Genomic DNA, 10,900 nt, shown 5'->3' with positions numbered 1-10,900 from the left:
GGGCCTAGCTTGGACAAGAAAGATGAACCTTGGAACAAGTTCAAGCGTGGAGATGATGGCATGCGCAAGGGGATCCAGAACGGAGTTACAAGTGATGATTTCAGGATTTTGAAGCCACCATAAGGAGTGCATGAAGCCTTGGACGAAATATACAAGACGCCACTTCATAAGTTTCGTCCAGAGGCTATTTTAGGTGCTGCGTCACCTTATTATTGGGCCAGGCCCATGTATTTTCGAAATACTTAAGTATAGGCTGTTTTTAGAGTCTGTATGTGTGGGGAAACAAGAGTTAGGGTTGGTTTCGGACCCCTCTTCCAAGGGCCACGAAATTCCCCCCTCTTCCTCCATATATACAGCCCTTAGGGCGTCGTTTAGACACTGGGTTTTGTTTAGATTAAAAGTTCGCCATAGCTGCAACTTCACGTACTTCGTTTGTGTCCAACGACCAGACCAAGACGTCACAGAACCCCACCTTGATCAATAAAGCTTTCATCTTATATTCGCAATATCCAGATTGCAATCTCAGTTTCTTGCTTGTTCTTCGTTTTCTCACAGGAAACATGCCCTCGTGATCAGGTTGATCGTGCTCCGGCGTGGTCAATAACCCCTCGGAGTTGGTTTAGCGATTGCTAAGGCGCGACGTCCTCGCACGTTCGTAGTTGGATCATCAAAGACGACTTTCTCTAAAACGATAGCCACCATCTCATCGAAAGACGGGACACCTTTGCCTCTATCATCCAATCATCCATGTAAGCACAGCTTCAATTTTTATTTTCTGTCCAAATTGGCACATTGCAAAGCAAGTGCTATCTAGACACCTCCTGTTGTCCTCAAACTTTTTGTGCCATCTTACATATACAAATCATTGCTGCATTCCAATATTCAGCTCCATTTGCCTATTAAATCTTCCTCAGCAAATTTCTAAAGTTTCTATCTAGAGAGAAGCTTTGTGAAGGAAGTACAAGCTAGGATTATCCAAATGGTATAAACTTTTTACAATTATTTACTATGCCCAAATTACCATAGTCCACAAAATTTCAGCTCAATCCACTTATCCATTTGAGCCCAGCTTCAACATCCATATTTTTGCACGATGTGGTACTTTGCAAAGCAAGTGCCATCCAAACTCCTCCATTTGAGCTAAAAATTTGCCAAGAAAGTCTCCCTAGTAGATGATCATCCCCAGCCAAAACGCAGGCCCATTGGCCTTGTGCATTTCCCGTACCGCTAATCAAACACTTGGCTGCTAATTCATGTTTGAGCATAGTTCGATCTCCTTGTGAGATTATTCTGTTGTTATTTTCTTCCTAGCATCTACGTGGGGAGTGCCCAAGCCACTAGACATGCCTAGTGTTGGGTTTCGTAGTAATTTCAAAAAAATTCCTACGCACACGCAAGATCATGATGATGCATAGCAACGAGAGGGGAGAGTGTTGTCTACGTACCCTTGTAGACCGCAACGGAAGCGTTGACACAACATAGAGCAAGTAGTCGTACGTCTTCCGATCCAAGCACCGTTACTCCGGCACCTCCGAGTTCTTGGCACACGTACAGCTCGAGGACGCTCCCCGGGCTCCGATCCAGCAAAGCTTCGGGGATGAGTTTCGTCAGCACAACGGCGTGGTGACGATGATGATGTTCTACCGACGCAGGGCTTCGCCTAAGCACTACTACGATATGACCGAGGTGGAATATGGTGGAAGGGGGCACCGCACACGGCTAAGGAACGATCACGAAGATCAACTTGTGTGTTCTAGGGTGCCCCCTGCCTCCGTATATAAAGGATCCAAGGGGGGGGGGGTGCGGCCGGCCTAGAGGAGGCGCGCAGGAGGAGTCCTACTCCTACCGGGAGTAGGACTCCCCTCCCGTTCCTTGTCCAACTAGGAGAGGTGGAGGGAGAGAAGGAAAGGGGGGGGCGCCGCCCCTCCCTCCTTGTCCAATTCGAACTAGGGGGAGAGGGGGCGCGTGGCCTGCCCTAGCAGCCCCTTCCCCTTCTCCACATTAGGCCCATAAGGCCATTAACCCCCCGGGGGGTTCCGGTAACCCCCCGGTGCTCCGGTTTTATCTGAAACTTCCCCGGAACCCTTCCGGTGTCCGAATATAGTCATCCAATATATCAATCTTTATGTCTCGACCATTTCGAGACTCTTCGTCATGTCCGTGATCACATCCGGGACTTCGAACTAACTTCGGTACATCAAAATGCATAAACTCATAATAACTGTCATCGTAATGTTAAGCGTGCGGACCCTACGGTTCGAGAACAATGTAGACATGACTGAGACAAATCTCTGGTCAATAACCAATAGTAGGACCTGGATGCCCATATTGGCTCCTACATATTCTACGAAGATCTTTATCGGTCAGACCGCATAACAACATACGTTGTTCCCTTTGTCATCGGTATGTTACTTGCCCGAGATTCGATCGTCGGTATCCAATACCTAGTTCAATCTCGTTACCGGCAAGTCTCTTTACTCGTTCCGTAATACATCATCTCACAACTAACTTATTAGTTGTAATGCTTGCAAGGCTTATGTGATGTGCATTACCGAGAGGGCCCAGAGATACCTTTCCGACAATCGGAGTGACAAAACCTAATCTCAAAATACGCCAACCCAACTGTTGGAAATATGCCCTAGAGGCAATAATAAATTAGTTATTATTATATTTCCTTGTTCATGATAATCGTTTATTATCCATGCTATAATTGTATTGATAGGAAACTCAGATACATGTGTGGATACATAGACAACACCATGTCCCTAGTAAGCCTCTAGTTGACTAGCTCGTTGATCAATAGATGGTTACGGTTTCCTGACCATGGACCGTGGATGTCATTGATAACGGGATCACATCATTAGGAGAATGATGTGATGGACAAGACCCAATCCTAAGCCTAGCACAAAGATCGTGTAGTTCGTATGCTAAAGCTTTTCTAATGTCAAGTATCATTTCCTTAGACCATGAGATTGTGCAACTCCCGGATACCGTAGGAATGCTTTGGGTGTATCAAACGTCACAACGTAACTGGGTGACTATAAAGGTGCACTACAGGTATCTCCGAAAGTGTCTGTTGGGTTGGCACGAATCGAGACTGGGATTTGTCACTCCGTGTAAGCGGAGAGGTATCTCTGGGCCCACTCGGTAGGACATCATCATAATGTGCACAATGTGATCAAGGAGTTGATCACGGGATGATGTGTTACGGAATGAGTAAAAGAGACTTGCCGGTAACGAGATTGAACAAGGTATCGGGATACCGACGATCAAATCTCGGGCAAGTATCGTACCGCTAGACAAAGGGAATTGTATACATGATTGATTAAGTCCTTGACATCGTGGTTCATCCGATGAGATCATCGTGGAACATGTGGGAGCCAACATGGGTATCCAGATCCCGCTGTTGGTTATTGACCGGAGAGTCATCTCGGTCATGTCTGCATGTCTCCCGAACCCGTAGGGTCTACACACTTAAGGTTCGGTGATGCTAGGGTTATAGAGATATTAGTATGCGGTAACCCGAAAGTTGTTCGGAGTCCCGGATGAGATCCCGGACGTCACGAGGAGTTCCGGAATGGTCCGGAGGTAAAGAATTATATATAGGAAGTGCTATTTCGGCCATCGGGACAAGTTTCGGGGTCACCGGTATTGTACCGGGACCACCGGAAGGGTCCCGGGGGTCCACCGGGTGGGGCCACCTGCCCCGGGGGGGCACATGGGCTGTAGGGGGTGCGCCTTGGCCTACATGGGCCAAGGGCACCAGCCCCAAGAGGCCCATGCGCCAAGAGAAGAGAAAAAGGGGAGAGTCCTAAAAGGGGAAGGCACCTCCGAGGTGCCTTGGGGAGGATGGACTCCCCCCCCCCCCTTGGCCGCACCCTTCCTTGGAGGAAGGGGCAAGGGCTGCGCCTCCCCCCTCTCCCTTGGCCCTATATATAGTGGGGCAAAGGAGGAGCAACCATACCTAAGGCCTGGCGCCTCCCTCTCCCTCCCGTGACACATCTCCCTCCTCCCGCAGCGCTTAGCGAAGCCCTGTTGGAATCCCGCTACTTCCACCACCACGCCGTCGTGTTGTTGGATCTCCATTAACCTCTCCTCCCCCCTTGCTGGATCAAGAAGGAGGAGACGTTGCTGCTCCATACGTGTGTTGAACGCGGAGGTGCCGTCCGTTCGGCGCTAGGATCATCGGTGATTTGGATCACGACGAGTACGACTCCATCAACCCCGTTCTCTTGAACGCTTCCGCTTAGCGATCTACAAGGGTATGTAGATGCACTCTCCTTCCCCTCGTTGCTAGTCTCTCCATAGATAGATCTTGGTGACACATAGGAAAATTTTTGAATTTCTGCTACGTTCCCCAGCAGTGGCATCATGAGCTAGGTCTATTGCGTAGATTCTATGCACGAGTAGAACACAAAGTAGTTGTGGGCGTTGATTTTGTTCAATATGCTTGCCGTTACTAGTCTTATCTTGATTCGGCGGCATCGTGGGATGAAGCGGCCCGGACCAACCTTACACGTACTCTTACGTGAGACTGGTTCCACCGACTAACATGCACTAGTTGCATAAGGTGGCTAGCGGGTGTCTGTCTCTCCCACTTTAGTCGGATTGGATTCGATGAAAAGGGTCCTTATGAAGGGTAAATAGCAATTGGCATATCACGTTGTGGTTTTTGCGTAGGTAAGAAACGTTCTTGCTAGAAACCCATAGCACCAACGTAAAACATGCAAACAACAATTAGAGGACGTCTAACTTGTTTTTGCAGGGTATGCTATGTGATGTGATATGGCCAAAAGGATGTGATGAATGATATATGTGATGTATGAGATTGATCATGTTCTTGTAATAGGAATCACGACTTGCATGTCGATGAGTATGACAACCGGCAGGAGCCATAGGAGTTGTCTTAATTTATTTATGACCTGCGTGTCAACATAAACGTCATGTAATTACTTTACTTTATTGCTAACCGTTAGCTGTAGTAGTAGAAGTAATAGTTGACGAGACAACTTCATTAAGACACGATGATAGAGATCACGATGATGGAGATCATGGTGTCATGCCGGTGACAAGATGATCATGGAGCCCCAAGATGGAGATCAAAGGAGCTATATGATATTGGCCATATCATGTCACTACTATTTGATTGCATGTGATGTTTATCATGTTTTTGCATCTTTTTTACTTAGAACGACGGTAGTAAATAAGATGATCCCTCATTACAATTTCAAGAATGTGTTCTCCCCTAACTATGCACCGTTGCTAAAGTTCGTCGTTTCGAAGCACCACGTGATGATCGGGTGTGATAGATCCTTACGTTCACATACAACGGGTGTAAGACAGTTTTTGCACATGCAAAACACTTAGGGTTAACTTGACGAGCCTAGCATGTGCATAGACATGGCCTCAGAACGCAGAAGACCGAAAGGTCGAGCATGAGTCGTATGGTAGATACGATCAACATGAAGATGTTCACCGACGTTGACTAGTCCGTCTCACGTGATGATCGGACACGGCCTAGTTGACTCGGATCATGTAATCACTTAGATGACTAGAGGGATGTCTATCTGAGTGGGAGTTCATAAGATGAACTTAATTATCCTGAACATAGTCAAAAGATCTTCGCAAATTATGTCGTAGCTCACGCTTCAGTTCTACTGTTTAATTATGTTCCTAGAGAAAATTTAGTTGAAAGTTGATAGTAGCAATTATGCGGACTAGGTCCGTAAACTGAGGATTGTCCTCATTGCTTCATAGAAGGCTTATGTCCTTAATGCACCGCTCAGTGTGCTGAACCTCGAACGTTGTCTGTGGATGTTGCGAACATCTGACATACACATGTTGATAACTACGTGATAGTTCAGTTAAACGGCTTAGAGTTGAGGCACCGAAGACGTTTTGGAACGTCGCAAAACATATGAGATGTTTCGAGGGCTGAAATTGGGATTTCAGGCTCGTGCCCACGTCAAGAGGTATAAGACCTCCGATGATTTTCTTAGCCTGCAAACTAAGGGAGAAAAGCTCAATTGTTGAACTTGTGCTCAGATTGTCTGAGTACAACAATCGCTTGAATCAAGTGGGAGTTGATCTTCCAGATGAGATAGTGATGTTTCTCCGAAGTCATTACCACCAAGCTGTGAGAGCTTCATGATGAACTATAATATATCAGGGACATATATGATGATCCTTGAGATATTCGCGATGTCTGACACCACGAAAGTAGAAATCAAGAAGGAGCATCAATTGTTGATGGTTGGTGAAACCACTAGTTTCAAGGGCAAGGGAACAAAGGGATACTTCATGAAACGGCAATTCAGCTGCTGCTCTAGTGAAGAAACCCAAGGTTGAACCCAAACCCGAGACTGAGTGCTTCTGTAATAAGGGGAACAGCCACTGGAGCAGAATTACCCTAGATACTTGGTAGATGAGAAGGCTGGCAAGGTCGATAGAAATATATTGGATATACATTGTGTTAATGTGTACTTTACTAGTACTCCTAGTAGCACCAGGGTATTAGATACCGATTCGGTTGCTAAGTGTTAGTAACTCGAAATAAAAGCTACGGAATAAACGGAGACTAGCTAAAGGTGAGCTGACGATATGTGTTGGAAGTGTTTCCAAGGTTGATATGATCAAGCATCGCACGCTCCCTCTACCATCGAGATTGGTATTAAAACCTAAATAATTGTTATTTGGTGTTTGCGTTGAGCATAGACATGATTGGATTATGTCTATCGCAATACGGTTATTCATTTAAGAAGAATAATCGTTACTCTGTTTATTTGAATAATACCTTCAAATGGTCTTACACCTAAAATGAATGGTTTATTGAATCTCGATCGTAGTGATACACATGTTCATGCCAAAAGATAGTAATGATAGTACTACCTACTTGTGGCACTGCCACGTAAGTCATATTGGTATAAAACGCATGAAGAAGCTCCATGTTGATGGATCTTTGGACTCACTCATTTTTGAAAGGTTTGAGACATGCGAACCATGTCTATTGGTGTATATGCATGAAGAAACTCCATGCAGATGGACCGTTTGAACTCACTTGATTTTGAATCACTTGAGACATGCAAATCATACCACATGGGCAAGATGACTGAAAGCCTCGGTTTCAGTAAAATGGAACTAGAAAGCAACTTGTTGGAAGTAATACATTTTGATGTGTGCAGTCCAATGAGTGCTGAGGCATGTAGTGGATATCGTTATGTTCTTACTTCACAGATGATTTGAGTAGATGTTGAGTACATTTACTTGATGAATCACGAGTCTGAAGTATTGAAAGGTTCAAGTAATTTCAGGGTGAAGCTGAAAGATCGTCGTGACAAGAGGATAAAATATCTATGATATGATCATAGAGATGAATATCTGAATTACGAGTTTGGCACAGAATTAAGACATTGTGGAAATTGTTTCACAACTGATACAGCCTGGAACACTATAGTGTGATGGTGTGTCCGAACATCATAACTGCACCCTATTGGATATGATGCATACCATGATGTCTCTTATCGAATTACCACGATAGTTTATGGGTTAGGCATTAGAGACAACCGCATTCACTTTAAATAGGGCACCACGTAATTCCGATGAGATGACACCGTATGAACTATGGTTTAGAGAAACTTAAGCTGTCATTTCTTAAAAGTTTGGGGCTGCGACGCTTATGTGAAAAAGTTTCAGGCTGATAAGCTCGAACCCAAAGCAGATAAATGCATCTTCATAGGACACCCAAAACAGTTGGGTATACCTCCTGTCTTAGATTTGAAAGCAATATGGGATTGTTTCTAGAATCGGGTTCTTTCTCGAGGAAAAGTTTCTCTCGAAAGAATTGAGTGGGAGGATGGTGGAGACTTGATGAGGTTATTGAACCGTCACTTCAACTAGTGTATAGCAGGGCACAAAGAGTTGTTCCTGTGGCACCTACACCAATTGAAGTGGAAGCTTGTGATAGTGATCATGAAATGATAGAGGCAAAGGTGTCCCGATGTTTCGATGAGATGGTGGCTATCGTTTTCTGTGGGAGTCGACCTTGACGATCCGACTACGAACGTGCGAGACGTCGCGCCTTAGCAATCGCTAAACCAACTTCCGAGGGGTTATTGACCACGCCGGAGCACGATCAACCTGACCACGAGGGCCTGTTTCCTGCGAGCAAACGAAGAACAAGCAAGAAGCTGAGATTGCAATCTGGATATTGCGAATATAAGATGAAAGCTTTATTGATCAAGGTGGGGTTCTGTGACGTCTTGGTCTGGTCGTTGGACACAAACGAAGTACGCGAAGTTGCAGCTATGGCGAACTTTTAATCTAAACAAAACCCAAGTCTAAACGACGCCCTAAGGGCTGTATATATGGAGGAAGAGAGGGGAATTTCGTGGCCCTTGAGGGTGGGGTCCGAAACCAACCCTAACTCTTGTTTCCCCACACATACGGACTCTAAAAATAGCCTATACTTAAGTATTTCGAAATTACATGGGCCTGGCCCATTAATAAGGTGACGCAGCACCTAGAATAGCCTATGGACGAATATTATGAAGTGGCATCTTGTATATTTCGTCCAAGGCTTCATGCACTCCTTATGGCGGCTTCAAAGTCCTGAAATCATCACTTGTAACTCCGTTCTTGATCCCCTTGCGCATGCCATCAACTCCATTCGTGTTCTTGCTCCAATGTTCATCCTTCTCCAAGCTAGGACCTTCATTTGTAAGCAAAACAAATGTATCCAATTTAGGCAGCATCATAATCTCATGAACATTAGAATCATTACCAAGAAACGAAAGTACCTGGTAATTTAATTGGCGTGCGCGAGCTCTAGTAATTGGTCCAGTATATGTAACAGTAGGGGCTGTGGGTGTAACAATGGTATTGATGTCCTCATCATCCTCCCCTTCTTGAAATGAAGTCGTCCTCGACGGAAGCTCATCTTCCTCACCCAAATAAGGCTTCAAATCTGCAATGTTAAAAGTGGGACTAACCCCAAAATCTGCAGGTAGCTCAAGTTTATATGCATTATCATTTATTTTCTCTAAAACCTTAAAAGGACCATCAGCACGTGGCATTAGCTTTGATTTGCGCAGATTAGGAAATCTATCTTTACGCAAATGTAACCAAACAAGATCTCCAGGTGCAAACACAACATGTTTTCTACCCTTATCTCCAGCAAGTTTATATTTAGCATTCATACGCTCAATGTTTTCCTTAGTTAACTCATGCATTTTTAAAATCAATTCAGAACGTTCTTTAGCATCAAAATTAACCTTCTCCGAAGATGGAAGAGGCAACAAATCAATAGGTGCACGAGGTAGGAAACCATACACAATTTCAAAAGGGCACATCTTAGTAGTAGAATGCAATGAACGATTATAAGCAAATTCAATATGAGGCAAGCATTCTTCCCACATTTTCTTGTTATTCTTCAAAACAGCCCTAAGCATAGTAGACAATGTTCTATTGACTACTTCAGTTTGTCCATCAGTTTGGGGGTGACAAGTAGTACTAAAAAGCAGCTTAGTCCCCAACTTAGCCCATAAACATCTCCAAAAGTGGCTAAGAAATTTAGTATCACGATCTGAAACAATAGTATTTGGCACACCATGTAAGCGAATAATTTCACGAAAGAACAAATCAGCAACATTAACAGCATCATCACTTTTATGACATGGTATAAAGTGTGCCATTTTCGAGAACCTATCCACGACAACAAATATGCTATCCCTCCCCTTCTTTGTTCGAGGTAAACCTAAAACAAAGTCCATAGATATATCCTCCCAAGGAACACTAGGTACAGGCAAAGGCATATATAAACCATGAGGATTGAGTCGTGACTTAGCTCTTTGACAGGTAGTGCAGCGAGCAACAAAACGCTCAACATCCCGTCTCATCTTTGGCCAAAAGAAATGTGTAGCAAGTATATCCTCCGTCTTCTTGACGCCAAAGTGTCCCATTAATCCTCCTCCATGCGCCTCCTGCAATAACAAAAGACGAACGGAGCTAGCTGGAATGCATAGCTTGTTAGCACGAAACACAAATCCATCGTTAAGAACGAACTTGTTCCAAGTTCTCCCTTCCTTACAATTCTGCAATACATCTTTAAATTCAGCATCATTAACATATTGATCCTTGATGGTCTCCAAACCAAATATTTTAAAGTCAAGTTGTGAAAGCATAGTATAACGACGAGACAAGGCATCAGCAATAACATTTTCTTTACCCTTCTTGTGTTTAATGACATAAGGGAAAGTCTCAATGAATTCAACCCATTTAGCATGTCTACGGTTCAGTTTTGCTTGACTTTTAATGTGTTTCAAAGATTCATGATCAGAATGTATAACAAATTCCTTGGGCCATAAATAATGTTGCCATGTTTCTAAGGTCCGAACAAGAGCATATAATTCTTTATCATAAGTAGAATAGTTCAGACTAGGCCCACTCAATTTTTCAGAAAAGTATGCAACAGGCTTTCCATCTTGTAATAACACACCTCCTAATCCAATTCCACTAGCATCACATTCAAGCTCAAAAGTCTTATTGAAATTAGGAAGTTGGAGTAAAGGAGCATGTGTTAACTTATCTTTCAATACCGTGAAGGCTTCTTCCTGTGCGGTACCCCAAACAAAAGGTACATCCTTCTTTGTAAGCTCGTTGAGAGGTGCAGCAATGGTGCTGAAATCTCTCACAAAACGCCTATAGAAACCAGCGAGGCCAAGGAAACTCCTCACTTGTGTGACCGTTTTGGGCTGCGGCCAACTCTCAATAGCTTCAATCTTGGCTTTATCAACTTCAATTCCCTGTGGAGTAACAACATAGCCAAGAAAAGATACTCGGTCGGTGCAAAAGGTGCACTTTCCAAGGTTACCAAACAAACGTGCATCACGTAGAGCAATAAAAA

Source organism: Triticum urartu, chromosome 6A, assembly GCF_056163025.1.
Source record: "Triticum urartu cultivar PI428250 chromosome 6A, HENAU_Tu73, whole genome shotgun sequence".
Classification (NCBI taxonomy): domain Eukaryota; kingdom Viridiplantae; phylum Streptophyta; class Magnoliopsida; order Poales; family Poaceae; genus Triticum; species Triticum urartu.
This window is presented reverse-complemented; position numbering follows the sequence as displayed.